The sequence below is a fragment of the Podarcis bocagei genome (genome assembly GCF_964188305.1).
Source record: "Podarcis bocagei genome assembly, chromosome: 10".
In the NCBI taxonomy this organism is placed as follows: domain Eukaryota; kingdom Metazoa; phylum Chordata; class Lepidosauria; order Squamata; family Lacertidae; genus Podarcis; species Podarcis bocagei.
Window position 1 is genome coordinate 37,278,682 of NC_138135.1, and position 22,416 is coordinate 37,301,097.

The 22,416-nt window shown below is 42.1% G+C and overlaps 1 protein-coding gene across 6 annotated transcripts in view; it reads right to left on the bottom strand.

The window, feature by feature from the left end:
• Positions 1-22,416, bottom strand: part of ANO4 (anoctamin 4) — a 146,500-nt gene that overhangs the window by 107,167 nt on the left and 16,917 nt on the right. The window contains exon 1 of one of the 6 annotated variants that reach the window (XM_081209447.1): positions 6,819-7,187. The exons of the other annotated variants lie outside the window; for them this stretch is intronic. The gene's annotated coding sequence lies outside the window, so the exon portion shown is untranslated. Of the gene's footprint in view, positions 1-6,818; positions 7,188-22,416 lie in introns of those variants that run through there. 6 annotated transcript variants of the gene reach the window in all.

The following is a 22,416-nucleotide window of genomic DNA, read 5'->3' on the forward strand; positions in this document are numbered from 1 at the left end:
CTATAACAACCTTGTGAAGTAGGTAGGCTGAGAGGAAGTACTAGCCCTGTGAGGTTCATGGTTGAGTGGAGATTTGAATCCTAGCCTTCCAGGTCCTAGTCCAACACTCTAACCACAACACCACACACTTAGAAAGCCTGTGTATGTCTACTCAGAAGCAAAGCCCACTGAGTTCAATGGGATTTACTCACATATATGTGTTTATGGACAGGATTGTAGAGTCAACAATGGCATTTATATAATATTTACTCAAAACTAAGTTCTACCATGATCAATTGGGCTTAATCCATCATAAATGCATTTACAATTGGAGCCTTCATCTAGAACACTTTATTACTTCTTCCGTTACATCTGCAGGTTGAAGTGAGAAATCTTCTTTGAAGTACCAGGGGAAGTATAAAAAAAATTAGTGCCAAGATTACAGAAAATATGAACCACTGATATTTAAATTAACATTATTATTATTATTATTATTATTATTATTATTATTATTATTATTATTATTATTGCAATTAATTTATTAATCTTCTTCTAATCCACGGTCTCATGGCAATTTACACATAAATAAAAAGTTAAAAAGACAAAACTTTAAGAATTGTACCCAAAACATATTTTCCTCCGTGTATGGAAAACAGACAAATTCCATAGTAGTAGCCATGCCTGTAGCAACAAAAACAAATAGCATTTTGCAGTACCTTAAAGAGTAACTCTTTTACTATGGTATACACTTTATGGACCAGAGTACCTGTCAAATGGAATTTACCCCATGAAAGGATATGACCTGGTAAATTTGTTACAAGACCCTTTGTGCTTTAAATGTGAAAATGGTCCATTTTCCCACACACAAAGCTTTTTCAGTTTAGTCATTCGAACCATACTACCTACAGATTTAAGATGTTGCTGAATGATAATTATGACTAATCAGACTTATTTTGAGGATGTATTTTTTAATATTTAATAAGTTTAACGCGTGAAATTGCACCTAGTTCTTTCTCTGAAGGTTATGCTAGCAGAATCCAGAGAGGCTCACTTCCAAGTAAACCTGCATCTAATTGCATTGCACATCTCTAAACTTCAATACAGTTCAAAATCTCAAAACTAGGCACCCTTTCTATGAACTTGATTTGACTTATATCCATACATAAGTGTTTCAGATCCAGATATAGTTAATTTGAGGGCTGAATTGCCAACCTAGGTAACAATGTCAAAAGGTTAGTCATGTACACAGGAAATGGATACAGGTAAAAATATGAGCCACAATAAAGTGGAAGCAGAACATGAATACTGGATGTAGTATCCAGTATTCTTGCAGAGATAGGACAAAAATAAGCTATATAAAACTCTTTTAAATGAAACAGTCCTGTGGTCATTCAGCCACACTGAGTGTGTGTGTACATTGCCTAATCAGTCCAGTTCGTGTTGTTGGCTCACTGAATGAAGAACAGAATGGATTTTTTTAAAATGTTCTTTCTGCAGTTGTTTTCTATGCAGGATTCAGACACCCTGCAAATAAATTAACATGACACCATGCTGCGAGAAAAAGAAATACTCTACATGCAGCCAGAGCCAAAACCTACAGTGGTCCTTCTGAAGCTATCTGTCAATTAAAAGCACTGATACTCATGAATAGTTAAACGATGCTGTTAAAATAACACTCGCCGCTTTTTTGCTCTGGCTTTTAGATTTAATGCACACTGATCTTTCTGTGAGAACTGCTGCAGGGCTGGTGTCAGTGGTCAGTTAGCATGGCTGGGCCCCCGAACTGGCAGAGTGCATTTACTGCTGTTGCCTAGTAGATAATAGAGCCTGCAACACTGTGACTGAATGCTGACCTTTTGTTTAAACTTGTGTGCATACTTGGGCATGTACAGAAGGCTACGAAACTACAGCAAGGCTGATTTTACTAGGTGCATTGGGCTCAACAGCTCCTAGTGGTGCAAAGGGACAGCAGCATAAGTATTGCTGATATCAGTTAAATTGGTTGTGTATATAGAGGTCCATGCTACCATCTCCCCTGTGAAATCTAGGTTCTAATAGAAAATATGCAATACATGCAGTATTCTGTTACGGAATGCTACCGCCAGGAGAAAATCGGAGGGGGGAGCTCTTGCTGGTGGCTCTTTCCTCCTGCAGCCCCTTGTGCCTAATTAGGAAGCCTCTGGAACAACACATACCCACCAACAGTCCCAATTTGACCAGGACATACCGGAATTACAGAAGCCATCCCAGCTTCTGATTGGATGTCTCATTTTCCATGCCAAGCCTCACTTTGTGAGGGCGCCCATGCCAGAGCCCATGGAGGTGGAGTGGGGGGGGGGGAGCTGCTGCTTGTGCAGGCCAGACCAACCACGCTGGGCCCAGAAGCCATGCCTCCTCTGCCCGCTGGAGGAGGAAAAGAAGCCGAGGAGGACGACGAGGAGGAGCTGGTGTGGTGCTCATGGAGGGAACTGCTGCCAGTAATGGAGACAGGGGCTGGGAAACCTGAGTTGGCTTGCACAGGAGCACAGCACTTAAAGATACGCATCTCACTTTTAATCGGCGGAATACTGAAGGGTGTGACATCATGAAAGGCCACACAAAGGACTAGAGCAGGGAAATCTGTGACAATTGTTTCCCCCTGGTCTACCAGTGGGATCCTCTACTGCAGTGGTGTCCAAACTGTTTTTAAAGAGGGCCAGATTTGATGAAGTGAAGGGCCGTGAGGGCCAACCAAAGTTGTTGACCTTTCTTTAGGATTGAAGTGAAGTAGTTGAGCTTTTTTATGATTGTACCCCAGTGTTGTTGAGCTTTTTTAAGACTGAAGTTTTTTGAGGGTTGAAGTTGTTGAGCTTTGAGCTTTTTTTAGGATTAAGGTTGTGGAGGGTTTTTGAGGGATTTTAACCCAGGAAATAAACTGCTACAGGGGCCGGATTAAACTAACCAGCGGTCCGGATTAGGCCCCCGAAACTGACTTTGAACATGCCTGCTCTACTGGCTCTCAGCCCTATCCATGAACAGGTTGAGCTCTTTTGCTCATGGAACCATAGCTAGGATCCAAGCCACTTATCTTATGCCATCTGCTCTAGGAAATAACTAAGACAACCAAAGAGGCTGGTGGCACCTTGAGACCTGGCTTTTGTGGATTCAAACCCTCTTCCTCAGAATGCATTTAGTATAAGGTGGGACATAAATGCATGAAATAAAACAAACAAACAAACAAAGTGGAAAGTTGTAAGGTGGGAGTTGTGTGGCAATGAGATGCAAAAATTACAGACAGTGATAATTAGAGCTGAAATATATCTTCAGAAGGCACATCTTTAACCTTTCCAAGTTAGTGATAATTACGAAGTTTATTGTATTAACACCTGTCATGAGGCAGGTGATAGAAACCACAGAGAACTGAAAGGAAGTTAAGTGGAATTCCCTACCAGTGAAATTCCAATTAGGGGCACTAGGCAGCATTTGCCTCCTAAACTGTGTGCCAGGAAGCAACTTATTTACTTTATTCCCTAGAAGCTCAATGGGAACCACCAATAACCACACTTGCTCATAACTGCATTGCCCTGATGCTTCATGTGACTTACCTGTCCTGGACTGCCTTTCTTGGTAATGCTAGAATGTGACAGAGGGACCCCAGGAACTGGCTGTTATAATGCAAGCAAGCTATTCCTTGTTTATGCATGTATTGCTCCTATTTTAATTGAACCCTAGTCAATTGTAGCCTGGTTGTAAGGATAGAACTTGTCAAATAAAATATTGTTCATCAACCAATGATTAAATTAATACACAAATTTTGTCCTATGTATCTAGCATGTAATAGCCTTTAGAACATCCCATGCTCAAAATAACTTTCTAAGAAAGGTTCTAGGGGGAAATAGCCTGCACAAATGTAATTTCCATATATTCAGAGCTGCTAGCTAATTTCATGCAGCATGTGCTACATATGAACAGTGGTGTGAACTGGGTCTGAAAAAGCATCCTAGTTACCTGCTATAATTTTGAGGTGTCATTTTGATGGAATGCATTGAGATTCCTCTGGGCTTCAGTAACCCAATGTAAAGTTTAGTGATACAATGCAATTGCATCAATGCTATATTATTAGTTCAGTGAGCCTGAAACAAATCTTGAGAGTTTTAGAAGCATCACATATTTACGTCGCTGTGCAGCACCCAAACACTTCAGCAGTGATGACTAAAGAGGGATTTTTGCAACACACAACATGTTTACAATGCAAAAAAGAATTATCCACTGTGCAAGTACTTTAATAAAGAAATACGTCATAAATTGCAAACCTACGCTATAACCAGAAAACACTGAGTTGAAGGGTCAAGGAACCTACTAGTTAAGTCTTAGCAACCCTGTGCAGCAAGCTTCAAAGGTTCTCAGATCTGCAGTGTAGGGAGAAAACTTAGATGCCTAAAGTTTAGACCAGCTTTTCCCAACCTGGTGCCCTCCTGATGTTTTGAACTGCAACTCACATCAGCTCCAGCCAGCATGTTTGTGCTGGCTGGAGCTGCAGTCCCAAAACATTTGGAGGACACCAGACTGTTTGGGCTTAAACCCCAACAGTTCCTCCTGCATTGTTTGAACTGGTTCACTCGCTCAGTCATTTGGAACAATTTGCTCTGCAGTAATCTTTCTGCAGTGCATCTGCTCCCTTTGTATTTAGGCGTGTGCGCGTTCTCATGTAGGAAGGATGGAACTGAATGGCTTTTTGTCCCTTTTTGCTCTCTGTTGCTGTTAACACAGGGCAGTCTCACGCAATTCCGCTGGGAACACAAAGTAAGACAAGTAGTGTGTCCTGAGTTATAACCTGGTTTGTACTGGTCTGAGGAAGACCCCTCCTTTGTTTTGAAGAAGCATCTCACCTCACTGCACTTTTTTCTTACTCAGATGTTGACATCACCACTGTAGCTCAGATTCTCCAGCACCGCTCCAACAGATCACTATTTCCACTATGCCAAAGTTATAGTTGGTCGCAAGTGCCCATGTCTGTGCACCAGATTTGCTGTCACACTAAATGTGAAGAACTTTGCAGTGTTACTGCTTCTTTTTTCTTAAAAACAAACAAACCCAAAACCCATTAATGGTAATCTTGGTATTTTTTCACTATTGCAGGCATGCCCATAATTATCAGAAAAATAATATAGCTCCTTCCTGTACTACTTCCTGTACTACTCACATCACAGGTCAAATCACTAATTGAGATTTTCTTATTAGCAGTCCAATCTGCGCTCTAGTTAAGCCAGAAAGTCCAGTTTGTCCCATCAGTTTCCAAGGGATTAAATTGCTTGAATCAATATTAAAGGTCCAAGGGACCGTGTTATAAAAATCACATATTTATTAAAAATATGTAGCTTAAAATGACACTCCATCTCTGTTCTGATCTTGGGGAGGAAACAAAGGACACCAACAGCACACTCCTATGCATGTCTACTCATATGTAAGCACAATTTAGTTCAATAGGCTTACTCAAAGGAAAATGTTTATAGGATTGTAGCCTGGGGCAGGTAAAAGAAATGCCCTGGCTCTTATCCAAGGTGAAGTCAGGGAGCATTAAGAAAGAACAGAAGGTTATACACCAACTAATGTGTTTATGGACACTTGCTCTTCACAAGACATGACCAGTGCTGTCAAAGCTGATCACCCTGATCACCTTGGCAGTGTATTGCACAACATGACCCTGAGCTGCCCCCCAGCAGCCATTTATGCTGGTGGCAAACCTGATCTATGCTAAGGAATCTGTCTCTTCTTGTATTAAACCACATGGGTTCCTCTCCTTGTACCGGTCACCTCATTTCAAATTTTTATGTAGGTTTGGGGCTTGAGGTTATGATTACAGTGAAATAATGATCCAAGGGAATCATTTAAGCTGGGCATCATATGTATTCATAAAATTCATACTGAAAAACATATTGTGGAGGATGAGCTCACAGTAACTAATCTGCAGTACAAGCATTCTTCCCTTTAGAAAGGTAAGTTGGAAAGACACTAAGGAGACTGCTATATTCCATTATACACTATATATGTGCTATGTTATCAACTGACAGCAGGCATATTCAAATCAAATTTTTGTTAACACAGGACAAAGTACAGCCCAAACAATTATAATTTCTGTTTGGAAATATGTGCACTTTTCCTTCTCCTTGAAGCGTTGTAAAACACTTAAGTTTTGAGGCTTCTCGGGACAAGAGAGGAGAGGTGTCTAAGTCCTGCTCACTAAAGTTATCTCTTTCCCCCCCCCCCACCTCCCTCCTCTAGAAGCAGCGCAGGTTGGCTTTCCTCAGCACAAAGGAGAGCTCATTTTAATGCCCAGTTAATCTTCTCAGATATTTGCACTTAGAAAGCTGGTGCCTCAAGAGGCCCTCCTGAAGAGAGATGATAAAATGCTGGTAGGAAAGACATGAGCTCCCACCCCTTCTGAAAGCCCAGGGATGGCTTTTCCTCCCTCCCTCTCCTGTAAAGCATGAAGCTTATTTTTGTGGTGCGGCAGACCTATGTCTTTCCCCAAGTCCCCCTCTTCCACTTCTTCAGGATTCCTTCACACTGCTGTAAGCTGTCAGCCAGCAGCATGCTTGCTCCTTCTTTCAAGGACAAAAGGGGATTTCAAGCGAGGGGCGTTGAGGCGCAGGAGCCCGACCAAAGAGCAACTTGCATTTACTTCATAAAACACATGCCAGTGCAGGAGGAGGGTAGAGAAAATGAGACAGTAAATGAAGGTCAAGAGGCTTAGCTGTGATCCACTGGGGGGGGGGGTGGAGAGAGAGAGAGAGAGCGGGGATGGAAGAGAGCTAGCGAGCACTGCAGCAAACATTGTCTGTGCACATGCCGGTACTCACCATAAAAATAGAAAGAACTGAAGAGAACCACTTTAGTAGGGGGCCCTTCCAAAACACCTTTCTCAAGAGCAAGAGATCCGCCGGTCCAGCGAAAGGCAAGGCAGAGGATGCTCAATTTACACACAGCAGCAGCACCAGCAGCAGGAGCAACAACAACAACAGGCAAGTCTTTTCACAGCTTGTCAAACCTGTAAGCAGTTTGCGTGCTGGCACAAAACCTGGGGCAGGGAAGAAGTCTGACTCTGCTGTAGCACTGCAGCTAAAACAGACCGTTGTTTTCCCCCTCTGTGTCTCCCTCCCTCACACACAGAGAGAGAGACTCAAGCTAGCGATGTGGATTCCCCCACCCCCTTGCTGTCTTCATATGCTCACAATTACTTGCTATTTGGAGATATGATGTGGAGGGGGGGTGGGGGAGGAGTTGAGGAGTGGTTGGGGGGGGGGAGAGAACGGAGCCACAGAGCAGCTGAGCCAGCATCAGTATTCTTAATCAGCCCTTGCCAGCAGCCAATCAGGTGGCACTTGAGCGGTGCCAGCATGACAGTTCGCCAGAGCCCTGACAGCACAGGGCTGAGGCAAGCAACACATTTCCACCACCGCTCGCCCGGCCAAGAACACTCCTAGGGCAATCTGTGTCTTTTGATCCTGCAGACAAATGAGCTGCCCACGGGAACTGTGGATGCTGGACAAGGGGCAGAGAGCTGTAAAAACCAGTGCCCCAAAGATGTTTCATCACTCACTGCCACTACTACTTCTCCACCACCTCCGCAGTCGCACCAAAGCATGATGCTCGCGCATGCCAAAGAGTCGGGGTGCAGTCCTGGGCAACAGGGGTGCAAGTCCCGCTGAACTCAACCCTTTCTTGGTTCTGAGTAGGAATGCAAAAGATTGCACTGCTTCCCACCATCAGCTGAAAGTTAATTTTCTTCCATGGTGTACATACAACCTCCATCTATTATTCATCATTTAAAGCATTAGTGTCTTTACGCCACAGAGAGGGCAACATCTGACAGGATGAAAAGTTTGGGGGAGCTGCCCTTGTTAATTAACCACAAGGAAAATAAAGACAGTTGTCACACCATGAAGGAGTCTAGATTTCTGCAACGGACATACAAAGTTCTGCCGTCAACCACACCCAAATCTGGCCTCAGAATAAACTGTGTCCCTCAACATTAACGCAAATAAATGTTTTAATCCACTTAGGAAAAAATTGTTTTATTTTTTGTTTTTCTGCTATGAAGTGTATGGATTACAATGAGAACATGGGGGCAGTAAAAAAATATTATAATAACAACTTAAAAAGGAAACAATGAGCTGTCCTTTCATGGCATGCAAAATCAGCTGCCTGAAACAGCTATCCCACTCTGCTAATAGTAGGGCTGGCCCTCCAAGAAAAACACAAAGATTCTCTTTCCAGACCATGGGGTGGGATGGGACACTACATAGGCAGGTGTGTGTTTTTTTAATCCCATGGCATTTCTCGCCTTATACTTTGAATCTGCTACTGTGATTAGAATCTTGCTTCTCTAGATGATAGTCTCAAACTCCACAATGTCTTTTACAATCTTTTACAACATCTTCACATCGTTGTCATAGCTGCTATGTTATATACATATCTAAATCAAAGCCTCTAAAACAAATGCCAGCATAAATAGCCAAGGCTAAAACTAAAATAGATTCCATTTGTCACATGAAGCTTATTGCTGCAGGTGCAGTTCCTAAAATGGTGGTTCATCAACCTCAAAGACTTACATGATGAATAATGAATTTGCAATCAGTGCTCCACAATTTACCAAATATATATTTCAGTAAGAAAACCCAAAACCATTGTCAGATGATCAGAATTTATATTGACACTCTTTATGAACAAATGCAAGGTTGGGGGGGGCTGAGAAAAGGTTTATGTGAAAAAAGCTAATTCAGTTTGCATTCCGCAAAGAAATACACATATTTCAAGCTGCTGTTAGAAATCAGTTCAACTGCCCTGTGTAGGAGAGCTGGTCTTCAAGGAACATTGTTAGGGGGGTGGCCCTGGGTCTTTTGCAATGAGCACCTGGTCTTCTACCACTTTCCTTTATTATTTTTTAAATATTAAAGGATGGCTTTGCATACTTCAAAGTGCAGCACCAATGAGACCTCAGCCACCCACCAACCTAATTTGCTCAGAGACTTGCATTTGCATCTCTACATATAAATTGCAAATTTTATGCTAATTCGTATCATGGGCCTATGCCCTGAGACTTTTAAACACCCAGCAAAATCCCTTCTGGCCTCTATTAAAAGGTAAAACTACTTCTGAGAATAGTTCTGCAAGCTTATGCTTTTATGAGGTTTCAACTTCCTAGCTAATATAACAACTTAATTTACCTTAGTTGAAGTACTAACTTGTATGCTGCTATGCCAGACACTCCACTGTGTCTGCTGTTTTTGAGTTTTGATACAGATTTAAGTTACTATTTTAACTATTGTTTTAATACAATGGTGGCATTTGTGTGATTTCTGGGGACACCCTGAGTTTCTGTTGGAAGAAAGGCATGACAGAAAAGCAATCATTCTTTTAACCATCTCCTCTTAAGACACCTATTAAATATTATCCCTGACACATCAGAGTCCCTATGGATGCAGTTTTCTCTGTAATTCACTATAACATTTAAAACCACCATGTATACACACAGAGTTTGCATATAGCATGGCATCCATCCAGGCCATAGATTGCTGGCATGTACCGTATTTTTCGCTCCATAACACGCACCCGACCATAACACGCACGTAGTTTTTAGAGGAGGAAAATCCGTAGGCATGCCACCCGTAGGCATTCCCTCCATAACACGCACACACATTTCCCCTTACTTTCTAGGAGGAAAAAAGTGAGTGTTATGGTGCAAAAAATACGGTATAAAGGTCAGGAAGACCATATAGAGTGCAAAGACTTTAAACATGGTGCTAAGCCATGTGAAAGCTTCACACCCAACATCTTATTGATAGCTGCTGTCCGTGTCAGCTAAATAGACAGAATATTAGGGTACTTTGTGCCCTCTCACACACTTAAATTGGCTGTTTCCTTTATTGGTATTCTTTGCTACTAGAATTCTTTCCCAGATTTGTGCATCTATTCCCAAAGAATGCAAGTCTGATTGGATCAGATCCAGACTTAGTTATGCTTAGAGTTAATTCACTGGACTCAGGCTTAAATTCCATTGATTTCAGTGGGTCTTTTGTAAGCATGACATCCAGATTTCCTTTGGTGCCATGTTTCTAGGGATAGGTCTGCACTTTAGAGCTCTATGTAAATTTGATAGACTTCGATGTGCCTCAGTACTGTTAAGTTGTTGTTGTTTTTCCCATGCATAATTTTTATTAATTTGCGTAGTACAAAATACAAAATGCAGAAAAAGATTCAATTCTCATTTTCACAGACTTTTGGTATGACTTCCTTCAACCTTTCCACAAATCATCCGTTATAATCTTTATGAAGGTTCGCATTTCCTGTTTTATATTGCCATTATTCATCACAGTTCTTCCAATTCTCTTTAGACAATAACCTTTTCTTTTTACAGAGCTCCTTTAAAGCCCACTAGTGTTATCTGTCCGTCACTTAGATTTTCCAGATATTTCGTAAAGCTTTCCCAATCCTTAATGAACCTCTGGTCTTTTGAGTATCTAATTTTCCCTGTCATCTTATCCATCTCCGCATAATCTTAACAGTTTTGCTCTCCATTCCTCAATAGTCGGCAAGCCCTCTGATTTCCAGTTTTGAGCTAGTAAAACTCTTGCTGCTGTTGTTGCATACTGGAACAACTTATGATCTTTCTTCTTTATCTCCTTTCCTACCAATCCCAACAAAAAAGCCTCGGGTTTTTTAATAAAGGTATATCTTAAGATTTTCTTCATTTCATTATATACACTCTCCCAAAACCCTTTAACTTTTTGACATTCCCACCACATGTGGTAGAAGGACCCCTCCCTTTCCTTGCACTTCCAGCATTTATTGCAGATTCCATACATTTTGGCCAATTTTGCAGGAGTCATATACCATCGATAGAACATTTTCATTAAGTTCTCCTTTAATGTCACACAAGCTGTAAACTTAAGATGTTTTTTCCAAAGTTTCTCCCATTCTTCGAAATATATATTGTGACCAATATCTTTAGCCCAATATATCATCACCGACTTTACTTCCTCGTCTATTAAATTCCATTCCAATAGCTGATTGTACATTTTCGATAGGATTTTATAGTTATTATTCAGTATCTCTGTCTGGAATCTAGAATCTTTATCAGCATATCCTTTGTCTTTAATGTCTTTTCTAAACATTCCATTTATCTGGAAGTAGTGCAGCCAATCATAGACTTTCTCTTTGACCTGATCATACGGCTTCATTTTCCACTTTCCTTCTTCTTTCATTAACAGTTGTTCATAAGTGGCCCAATTATTTCTCATGTTAATCTTTTTAACGCTCATGACGTCTAGTGGCGATAGCCAATGGGGTGTTTTAGGTTCTAACATATCTCTATTCCTCTCCCATACCTCAATCAGTGGGCCTCTAAAGATGTGATTTTCGAAGCCCCTGTGCACTTTTTTCTTCTCCTGCCACAAATAGGCGTGCCACCCGAATCTGTTGTTAAATCCCTCTAGGTCTAGCACTTCCTTGTCTTCCAATTTTATCCATGTTTTAACCCAGCATAGGCATGACGCCTCATAATATAATTTCAGATCTGGCAGGACGAAGCCCCCCCTCTCCTTCGCATCTGTCAACAATTTAAATTTTATTCTTGGTTTCTTGCCCTGCCAGACGAATTTTGAGATCACTCTCTGCCATTCTTTAAATAACTTTGTACCTTTAATTATGGGGATATTCTGGAACAAAAATAACACTTTGGGGAGTACGCTCATCTTGATTGTGGCTATTCTGCCCCAGAATGACAATTTCAGCTTGCCCCACGCTTCAATATCTTTCTTAATTCCTTTCCATACTATCTCATAATTGTTTTTAAATAAGTACTGTTAAGTTGTATGCACAACACCTAAGCTATAGGTATACATGCTCATTCAGAGGGAAGAACAAAATATAATACATTGTCAATATTTTTGTTGTTTGGAGGGAAACAGCATCACATATCTATATTTAGCAAAGTCAGAAAATTACTCAGTGAGCAGATTACAAAAGACATGCAGCTTGTTTGTAGAGCCAATTAAGCCAGCTGGCCTTGAAGGTTCAGCTTCTTATCTTGCAGTTCTTCTGTTCTCCAACTTCCCTTGCTACTGCAAGCAGTGGCGTAGCATGGGTTGTCAGCACCCGGGGCAAGGCAAGTAATTTGCGCCCCCTAACCCGTGGATTTGCGCCCCCTAACCCTAACCCCCAGATGTTGCACCCGGTGCGCCCCCCCCCCTGCACACCCCACGCTATGCCACTGACTGCAAGTCAAGCCCTACTAAACACACACCACACCCGGGGCAAAAAACACACCAACCCAAAGCAATGAAAGCAAAACCAACCCAGCCTGGAACATATAACATAACAACAATGTGATGAAGAAGGTCCATAGGATTACTAAAATATATTGCTGATATCTAAATAAACACTGACAGATAAAATTTGTCAGAAGAAGAAGAAGAAGAAGAAGAAGAAGAAGAAGAAGAAAGAAAGAAAGAAAGAAAGAAAGAATATGGTTTAGTTTATTGGATGATAGGACTTCTGCAGACATAATTTAGCTATATTTCATCCGTTCATTATTCTGATAAAATAGTTTTATATTTTCAGGGGAGAAAGGTCTAATTACATATACAGTTGATTATCTGCTTCAGATACAAGATTATTCAATTACCAAGGATTGAGGACACAGCATGGCGACCGGGTGGCTATCTTAATAATCCAACCTGGGTTTTCCTTTCCATAAATGGCATGTGAAACCCAGGGTAAATCAGTGAGAAGCCAACTTGAATTAAGGTAATAAATAATAAGAATAAGAATAATAGCAGCTTTTTCAGAAAAAAGACCACAGATCTTATAAACAGCCTGATGAGAAATTCAGATACAGAACAGACTAACATATTACAAATGAGTCTATTTGTTGTTCCTAGATGGACTCATGTTTCTAAATTTCTGGATTAAAGTTTTATAATTTCATATATGTTCTGACTGTTGATTGCTTCAGGATGTTTCATGGGAAATAGTTCATAAATTAAATAAATAAATAAGTCACCACTACAGTTTTAGGGATGCCTTGAGGCATTTGATCTTTGCCAATACGCTATGAACCAACCAACCTGATCTACCCCTCCCAGACCGATGTGTGGTTCAGGGCATAATTCATAACATGTATTTTTAAAGGAAATCCCCACAGGGAATTCGATTGCACAGAAAATTTCCATGACAGATCCCAGAAGCATTGCAGCTGGCATGGAATCCATGTAGCATACTGTACTAGACTTCTCAATGAAGCATAGAAAACAGCCCTCCACCTAGATCTCAGAATCATGGAACTGAAGGGACCACAAGGGTCCTTTAGTCCAGCCCCCTACAATCTTTTGCCCAATGCGGGGTTCGAACCCATAACCCTGAGATAATGTGTCTCATAAAGTCCTGTGTGCAGACCAGCTTTGTATGCACCTAATTTTGTATAGGATTCTATTCATTCTTCGAAATTGTCTATTGATCTATTACTCTTGACAGCACCTTCTAATCCACAGGCTATTTAAGGCTCTTTGGTTCACTCTGCTTGAAAGCTTGCCTGTAGCAAGCTGCTTGGAATGATGCTGATCACCCCAGTATTTTTTTCGCTGAGAGAGATCCTGGCAAGCAGCTTCTTAGTAGTCTAATAGTGTTACTAGTCATAACCATTCTAGGCCTGCCATACCAGAAAAGAGAAGGTATGTGTCATATACTTGCTCAGTAATATTACTGTTGCTGCAATAACTAATGTTATAACACTAGCCATAAAGATGGCTGCCAAGCACTTACTGCATAATACTTGTCACAAAATGCCATGAACAACCTTTGTGAAACAGTTTGAAAAATTCAAAAGGTAGGTTGTATGTGTACAAATATGTTTGTATTTTTTTCATCCTTTGTATTGGCCCTGATCATGGAACTGAGCTCTGAAAGAGACCTGAAAGCCACAAACCAACCAGACATGCTAGTCGACCCAGAGTATTCTGACCACTTTGGTGAATCTACAGCATTCAGATAAAACTGGGTTCAAAGTGAGTTCAGCCTTATGAAGCATCCATTTTAACTAACAATGGCTAGCGGTCAGAGATGCTGGACATTGTAGTCTAGCGACATCTCAGTCACAGTTTCCCTATCTTTGCTTTAGTGTCAAACTACATGACTGATACCTTCTGATGTGTTTTTAAAGCTTTAATATAAGAGAGAGAGAACTTGTTCAGGGAAGCAGTATAGCTGGAGGAGAGATTTAACCATTTCCTGTGTTGTTTTCAGAATCAAAATTGTACCCTCCTACTGGTGGCGCTAGGGACGCAGGTGGCGCTGTGGGTAAAAGCCTCAGTGCCTAGGGCTTGCCGATCGAAAGGTCAGCGGTTCGAATCCCCGCGGCGGGGTGAGCTCCCGTTGCTCGGTCCCAGCGCCTGCCAACCTAGCAGTTTGAAAGCACCCCCGGGTGCAAGTAGATAAATAGGGACTGCTTACTAGCGGGAAGGTAAACGGCGTTTCCGTGTGCGGCTCTGGCTCGCCAGAGCAGCGATGTCACGCTGGCCACGTGACCCGGAAGTGTCTCTGGACAGCGCTGGCCCCCGGCCTCTTGAGTGAGATGGGCGCACAACCCTAGAGTCTGTCAAGACTGGCCCGTACGGGCAGGGGTTCTTTTACCTTTACCTTACTAGTGGCGCTGTGGGTTAAACCACAGAGCCTAGGACTTGCCGATCAGAAGGTCGGCGGTTCAAATCCCCATGACGGGGTTAGCTCCCGTTGCTCGGTCCCAGCTCCTGCCAACCTAGCAGTTCAAAAGCACGTCAAAGAACAAGTAGATAAATAGGTACCGCTCAGACAGGAAGGTAAACGGCGTTTCCGTGTGCTGCTCTGGTTCGCCAGAAGCGGCTTAGTCATGACCCGGAAGCTGTATGCCGGCTCCCTCATCTCATAAAATGAAATGAGCGCCACAACCCCAGATCCGGCCACGACTGGACCTAATGGTCAGGGGTCCCTTTACCTTTACCTTACTAAAACTGCTAGTAGCATTTCCAGAGTGAAGCTAACAGTGGCTTTGGAGACAGGGCTTCTGTTGGGACCCTCATTAAGCACCCGCCTTCCAAGCCCTGCTGCCCCCACCCCCCACCCCATTGCTCTGTTGGCACTTTTAAAGCTCTTTTTTAAAAAGCGTACATCAGGAGATGCAATCAAAAACCTGCCATGCCGCATGCCAATCATTAATTATGCCTACTTTCACCAAGAAGCACTTCCATGTTACAAGAAGTACTGAAGAGTACACTGCTGAGCCACACTTCCACTTTTACCATTTTGAACTGGGAGAACGCTGATTTAGATTTTGACAAGAAAACTGCGTTTGCTTGAAAATGAATGTCGGTGATACAAACTGAAATAAGGTACAGACTGCACCAGTTTTACGTGTTCTGTTTAATGATCATTTGCATAAAAACAAACAGGTGCAGGCAGGCATACCCCAGTGAACGGGAGTACAAAATAGTTAAGAGCAGAGATAAGTATCTTAAGACATAATTCTGTGTCTCCCCAATCTCCAAGCAGCAAGAGATTCCAGGGGGTCCCAAGTACTTTTCCAGGGTTTGGTTTCCTTGGAATGAAGGTCAGTGGGGACTGTGGTGTCTTTAGGATATAGGCTTGTATTTACACATATTTACAACCTGAGCATAGGATGGAGGGACTTCCAGCATTAACCTCCCTCCATCAAAAAAATAGCTTGCTTGTCACAGCTTTGGATCCAGCACTGAGCAAGACATGCTTCTGCCCCCTGCTTCCAGCCTGCCTCTTCCAGCTCTCTCACACAAACACCTAGCCACACTTTGGCCTGTTGTTCTCCTTCACTTAGCAGTTGCAACCTAGTTGAGGAGGGCACTTACGTGGCCACCCACGGTCATTGTATTACAAAGATTGGTTCAGCAACCTCCCCTACTAGACTCTAACCCTCACTGGATATAGGATACTAGAAGGGACTTGGGGCATCATTCAGACTGACCTCCCCAAACACATAAAAATGCAATCTTTTTGATACTAAGAAGGGCCCATGGAGGGGGGGGGCTGGTTGAAGGGGGCTTTCCCAATCCATCTTGTTCTGCAGCACCCCAAATACTCTCTTGAGTGTCAGGAGACCCTCCTAAACAGGATGGGCTGTGGTATAGGAGGCTGAGTGGGGAGAGGTAACTGCCCAAAGTCGGGCACTATTAATGAGCCTCTTAGGATCTGTTGTTGTTTAGTCGTTTAGTTGTGTCCGACTCTTCGTGACCCCATGGACCAGAGCATGCCAGGCACTTCTGTCTTCCATTACCTGCCGCAGTTTGGTCAAATTCATGCTGGTAGCTTCGAGAACACTGTCCAACCATCTCATCCTCTGTCGTCCCCTTCTCCTTGTGCCCTCAATCTTTCACAACATCAGGGTCTTTTCCAGGGAGTCTTCTCTTCTCATGAGGTGGCCAAAGTATTGGAGCCTCAGCTTCAGGATCTGTCCTTCCAGTGAGCACTCAGGGCTGATTTCCTTCAGAATGGATAGGTTTGATCTTTTTGCAGTCCATGGGTCTCCTCCAGCACCATAATTCAAAAGCATCAATTCTTCGGTGATCAGCTTTCTTTATGGTCCAGCTCTCACTTCCATACATCTACTGGGAAAACCATAGCTTTTACTATACGGACCTTTGTCAGCAAAGTGATGTCTCTGCTTTTTAAGATGCTGTCTAGGTTTGTCATCGCTTTTCTCTCAAGAAGCAGGCATCTTTTAATTTCATGATTGCTGTCACCATCTGCAGTGATCATGGAGCCCAAGAAAGTAAAATATCTCACTGCCTAGATCTTAGGATCTGGACCCTACTATTAAAAGGAGAGTTCACTGGAGGGCGGGGAATCAAACAACCCATTAATCTTTCCTCTTCCCTTTTTCTGATTCACATTATTGAATCTTAGAATCAAGTGAAAGCAGAATGTTTTATAAGTAGAGGGAACATATGCCAAAATACTCACTGAGCCAAGGCTGAACAACTGCAAATGAAAGCTGTTTCTGTTTCAATACAACAACTAATGCAAATATAAAAGTCCTGACAGAGCTTGGAGCATCAGCGTTTCCAGTAAAATGTTTCATAAAATAGATCCTGTTTCCTTTGAAAACATTATGGGCTGCATAAAATATTAATTAAAAGGGAATGTCAGCCTTTTCACTATGCAGACAATTCTGTCAGCTCCAGAGTGACGAATGAGAGCCTTTACAATGGAGATGCTCTGTAAGGCGATACAGTTTTCTGCATCAACAATAATTGACTCCTTATAGGGTTCCAGAGCATGCTCTGAGGAGACATATGCAGCCATCTTGCTGGTGGCAGGGTCTGAGTCTGATCAATGCCAAGATGGCAGACTGTCTTATCACTCTATGTATGCCACCTTACCAGATGGAAGAAAAGCAAGATATGAATGAAGCAACTAAGAGCATAAGAACCTATCACCAGCCTGCTGAATCAGGCTAATGGCCCACCCTGTTCTCACCGTGGTCATCCAGATCCCTGTGGGAAGCCTGCAAACTGGACATGAGCACAGCAGAGGCCACAACCCATATAGAGCACATCTTTTCCTCTCTCATGCAAGTAAAATCAAATGGCATCCGGGGGGGAAAGAGGGGCACTGTTTCACACATTCTAATTGTGCCCATTAGATCACTTCCTGATGACCTGCTTATTGCTCAGTTATTCTGATTTGTTTTCAGGGGTGTTAGATGATGTCAGCTATTTAATTGAGAATTCATTCTGATTTATTTCTGGCTCCGCCTGCACTATACGCTTAAAGCTGTATCATACAACTTTAAACAGCCATGACTTCCCCAAAAAATTATGGGAAGTGTAGTTTGTTAACCACCCAAAAGACTGAGTTGGTTGAGAGTTGTTTGGAGACTCCTGTTCCTCTCACAGAGCTACAGTGGTTTAACCACCAGTCCCTATTCCCAAGGAACTCTGGAAATTATAGCTCTATGAGGGAAAAGGGGTCTTCAAACAACTCTCAACCAATCCTCTCTTTTGGAGAAGCAGGTTGATCAACCTGAAGTTGTCAGTATGTGATTGAATCCCACCCTGAAATAGTAATAGTTTGGAGGTACCCATAGCCTGAATATCTGAGCATAGACTTGGGAACCATCCATATTTGGGATCTCCTGGATGCCACCCGTCAGAGGTAATATTCAGCACAAATAATCTTAGAATCTTAGAATATATATCAATTTATTCTTTGTCGACATACACTGCTTAAGGCAGGTTTCTGCTAGCTACACCAGGCAAGGTTATCTGGGTCTAGATACAAATCTGTAGAGTTCTATTTAATAATAATAATAATAATAATAATAATAATAATAATAATAATAATAATAATAATAATAATGATGCACTGTCTGCATTTCCTGTCTAGCAAAAGGACTCATTGTCACTGTACTATTTATAGACGTTACTAAGAGATCCACATATAGCATTATTACCTTAATTCCAAGGTAGGAGAAAGAATTAAAGGACTATCCTCTACAACATACATGAATATAAAATACTGCAATCAGTAATTTCCAGTCATATACATCGCCAGTAACAAATGTTACGCTGGATCCAACTTAAGCTAATCATGACTAACTTGACCCATTGATTTCAAGGGAGCCAACCAACCGTCATGGAAGCATCTAAACAAATATACAACTTACAGATATGTTCATATGTACCTTATGTTCTGAACTATCCTGTTACATTCCATTTATATTCAACATATAATACATCTGCTAATAAGAATCTATTGGCTTCAGTAATAATTATTCATTAGGGCACTGGTGAAAGGACAACTGATTTAGTGTGTTACGAAAACAAGATTTTCAGAGTTTAAACATGTTCCAGAGAGAGAGAGAGAGAGAGAGAGAGAGAGAGAGAGAGAGAGAGAGAGAGAATGGATACGTAGGTTTCCTGAATGGCAAAAATATTTTTAAAGCAGGATAAAATGACTAAAATAAATACTCCCCCCCCCAAAAAAAATTACCCTAACAAATAAAAAAATCTGAAAATGGGATTAGTCAAAATGAATGACTCAGAGTACACTGCAACATAGCTAAGATGCTTTCAGACCAGAAACCTGAAAGATGGTGCACATGTAGCTCAAGACATGGTGATTCAGAAAACTCTGAAAATGGAACATTTTTACACCTGGGGCAAGTTGACCTCATAACAGAGTCAGTGTACCAAGACAGAACATGTCAAGGTGAACATTAGGAGTTTTGTTTGCATTTTCAAACTCTGTCTTGGCAGAGTTGAAGCAAGGAGCTTCTATCTATGCTTGCAGAACACAAGGTGCATTTACTAGTATGTATAGTAAGACAAATGAACTTGTGCTATAATTAATACTTCCTCTAGCATTCAAAACCTTTTTTTAGACTTCTGTTCCAACCTAGGGAACTTGAATGTACAAACTCTCTGAACAAGAGCCCCTGTATTCTGTTCAACACCCTACACACTGTAGCACCTGAAAAGGTTCGTTTACTGTACAAAGTCTGTGTGGGGTTGCCCTGAAACATGTTCAGAAGCTTTGAACTGGTATGGAATGTCATGGTGAGAGTTCTAACTGAACCCACTGCATGGAGCAAATGATATTTGCTTCCACCTCCAGTTCCAAGTGCTGGTATTCTCTTTAAAGTTCAAAGCAATCTTTGGACCAGGATATATTCAGGATTCAAGCTTACCTGCACCTTTGATCCACATCACCTCATCTTTGAAGGTTAATTGGGTAGATACTCAGGAATAGGTCTTTATTGCCATTGCACCCAGGCTCTGAAACTAAAATTGTTCCCCTAGGTCCCTCACTTCGGGCCTCCTTTTCTTTTGTCCTGGGGGGCTTTGAGGGGTGGGCTATAGTTTGCTTGATGTGTTTGCTTTGCAGCTTTCATTCTTATTATTTTATGCTGTCTCACTTTGCAGTTGATTGTTTTATGCCAGTTCTATATTTATTGTTGGCCACTTTGGACGTTCACCTCAAACAGCAAAGGATTCCATAAGTGCTCTAAAAATAAATAAATCACTGTCATCTGAAACATTTGGCCATCACCACCTTCTTCTCCCTGCCCCAGTCCACTTAAGAAAAAGCTTCTTTCCTTTACTTCCTTGCCTGCGCATATGGAATTTTAAGTTAAACTAGATTCATTCACCTAACTATTCTGCTGCTGAATTGAGCTTGGACCTTCAAGGGTTCAACTCCACTGAAGCTGAGTGCCTTTCTTAAACATGATGTGTTGAATCCGTGTCCCCCCTCCCCAGGCATCCTCATAAGCCAGCAAAACCACTGCTGTAATTTGATAGGAGAGGGAGTTTTCTAACCTTGCAGTCCCTTTTCATGAGCAGATACATGAGAATGGGAGGAATTATGCAATACATCACTGCGTTTTTTACCTGACCATCAGTCTATGCACAGGTTTTGTCTCTCTCACTGGAAGGCAGCAGCAGATTGGCTTCCTATTGAGAACATTTTTGTTTATCTCCATTAAGGATAAGAGTGAAAACTGAAAATAGTAGCTTTCTAGATACCTGCTTTGGCAAAAGGAGTATACACTCCTCGTTACTTCCACACCGGATTGTTGGATTGGTACACCAATGTTTTTCCAGAGAGAACATAACCATTTACTAACAATCTAGTCTCTATCACTATCATGTTTGTGGCATTACATTATTTTTGATTTTAAAAGAATAGTTGTTTTACTCGTTATTTTCTAATTGGAGAAAGCCCTCGTGTTGGGCTCATTTCATGATGCATGAGCTGCTGTTTCTTTTTGCTTAAAAAGCTGGAGGGAGGGAGGGAGGGGCAGAGCCATTTTGTCCTTTCAAAATAAGCTCTCCACTGGCTTCTAATAGGCTTTGACTTTCCTGAACAGAGAAGGAATTAAGTTCCTCCTGTGAAAAAGGCCTCCCCTTACTGAAGACCAATTAAATGGGATCTAAATTCTAAAATTAGATGAAAACATTTTAGACAAAAATGCTAGCATGCAGTCATCTAGGTAACGGTGTGATTTCATTGCTAGGACCTCCCATTATATCATGTTTCGCTGCAGTTTCTTGTGTTGAAAGCTCATTTATAGCTTGCCTTCGTATCCGATTACATCTCTCACTGAAATCTAAACAACTTTCCGGCATCCTCCACCTTGAATCCTGAAAGCACTCGGTCATTATTTAGTTCAGAAGAATAAGCATAAGCGAAATGGTAATGATGATGATGCTTGACTGAAGCTGGTTTGAAGGGGTCCTAAATTTGACCCCTGACATTTAGGGGAGACCCCTCCCTGGAGCACAGCTGCCAGTCAGTATAGACTTAGCAACATGGACAATGCTAGGCCATGACAGTATAGTTTCCTTTGTCCCTCGCTTTCCAAAGCACATTCCACATAATATAGAAACACTGTTTGCAAAATCCAGCTTTCTTCTGGAGTGCCAAACCACACCATAATGAAGCTGGAACGTCCAAACCCCTAGGGCTATAACAAGTTCCCAGGATCTGAAAAGATGGGTCTAAGCAAAAAAAAACAGGCGACTGTCAGTGAAACCCTGGGGATAGAACATTTCCAACAGTCTATGTGTTAAGACAGCCTCCTTCCTATGCCTAATGGAGCAAAAACACAAGTAATAATTTGTGATTAAACTGGTCATGGGCACAACGTCCATTGTCTTGAGTATCTTCTGCTGGAAATACATTGGCAAGCAGGAAACTCCCCCAACCTGAACGATGTAGCTTACTTATTTATTTTATTGTTACATTTCTAGCCCTCTGCAAGGAGGTCAAGGAGCTCCCCCTACCCATTTTATGCTCACAACAGCCCTACAGGGAAGATTAGGCGAAGAGATAGTGTCTGGCCTAAGGTCACCCAGTGAGTTTTGCAGCTGAGTGGGGATTTGAACCCTGGTCTCCCAGGTCCTGGTCCTAATGCACAGGTGCATGAAAATGCAAATCAATGTGCGAAAGATTAGGGGAGGGGTAAGCAGGACAGCTAAATCTACATTGCTCAGAGATATTTGTGAAAGGTGTTGCCGGAGGAAATTGCAGCTAACCTTTGTGCACACAGACATTCGACCATATGGATTTTCCCCCCGCTGTAAGAACCATCCTGGACAGAGGCCAGGCCAGAGAGCCAGGGAGGCAGACAAGCACAGAGAGAAGCCATCATAAGGAAGGAAAAGAAAAACCTCAAGTACAACTGTGGGTACTTGTGATCTGCTCTGCCCAGTGCTGCAAAACTGAAGAACAGGCACAGCCTGGTCCATCTTGATTCTCCGCTACTGAAGTGAAAGGACTGGCCACCTGCCATAGAGACATAGGAACAGTGGCAGACCTTGGAGTCTCAGATTTCAGTGGCACACTCTGTGACACCAAAATCCACCACCCTACCCTGCCTCTCGCCTTCCA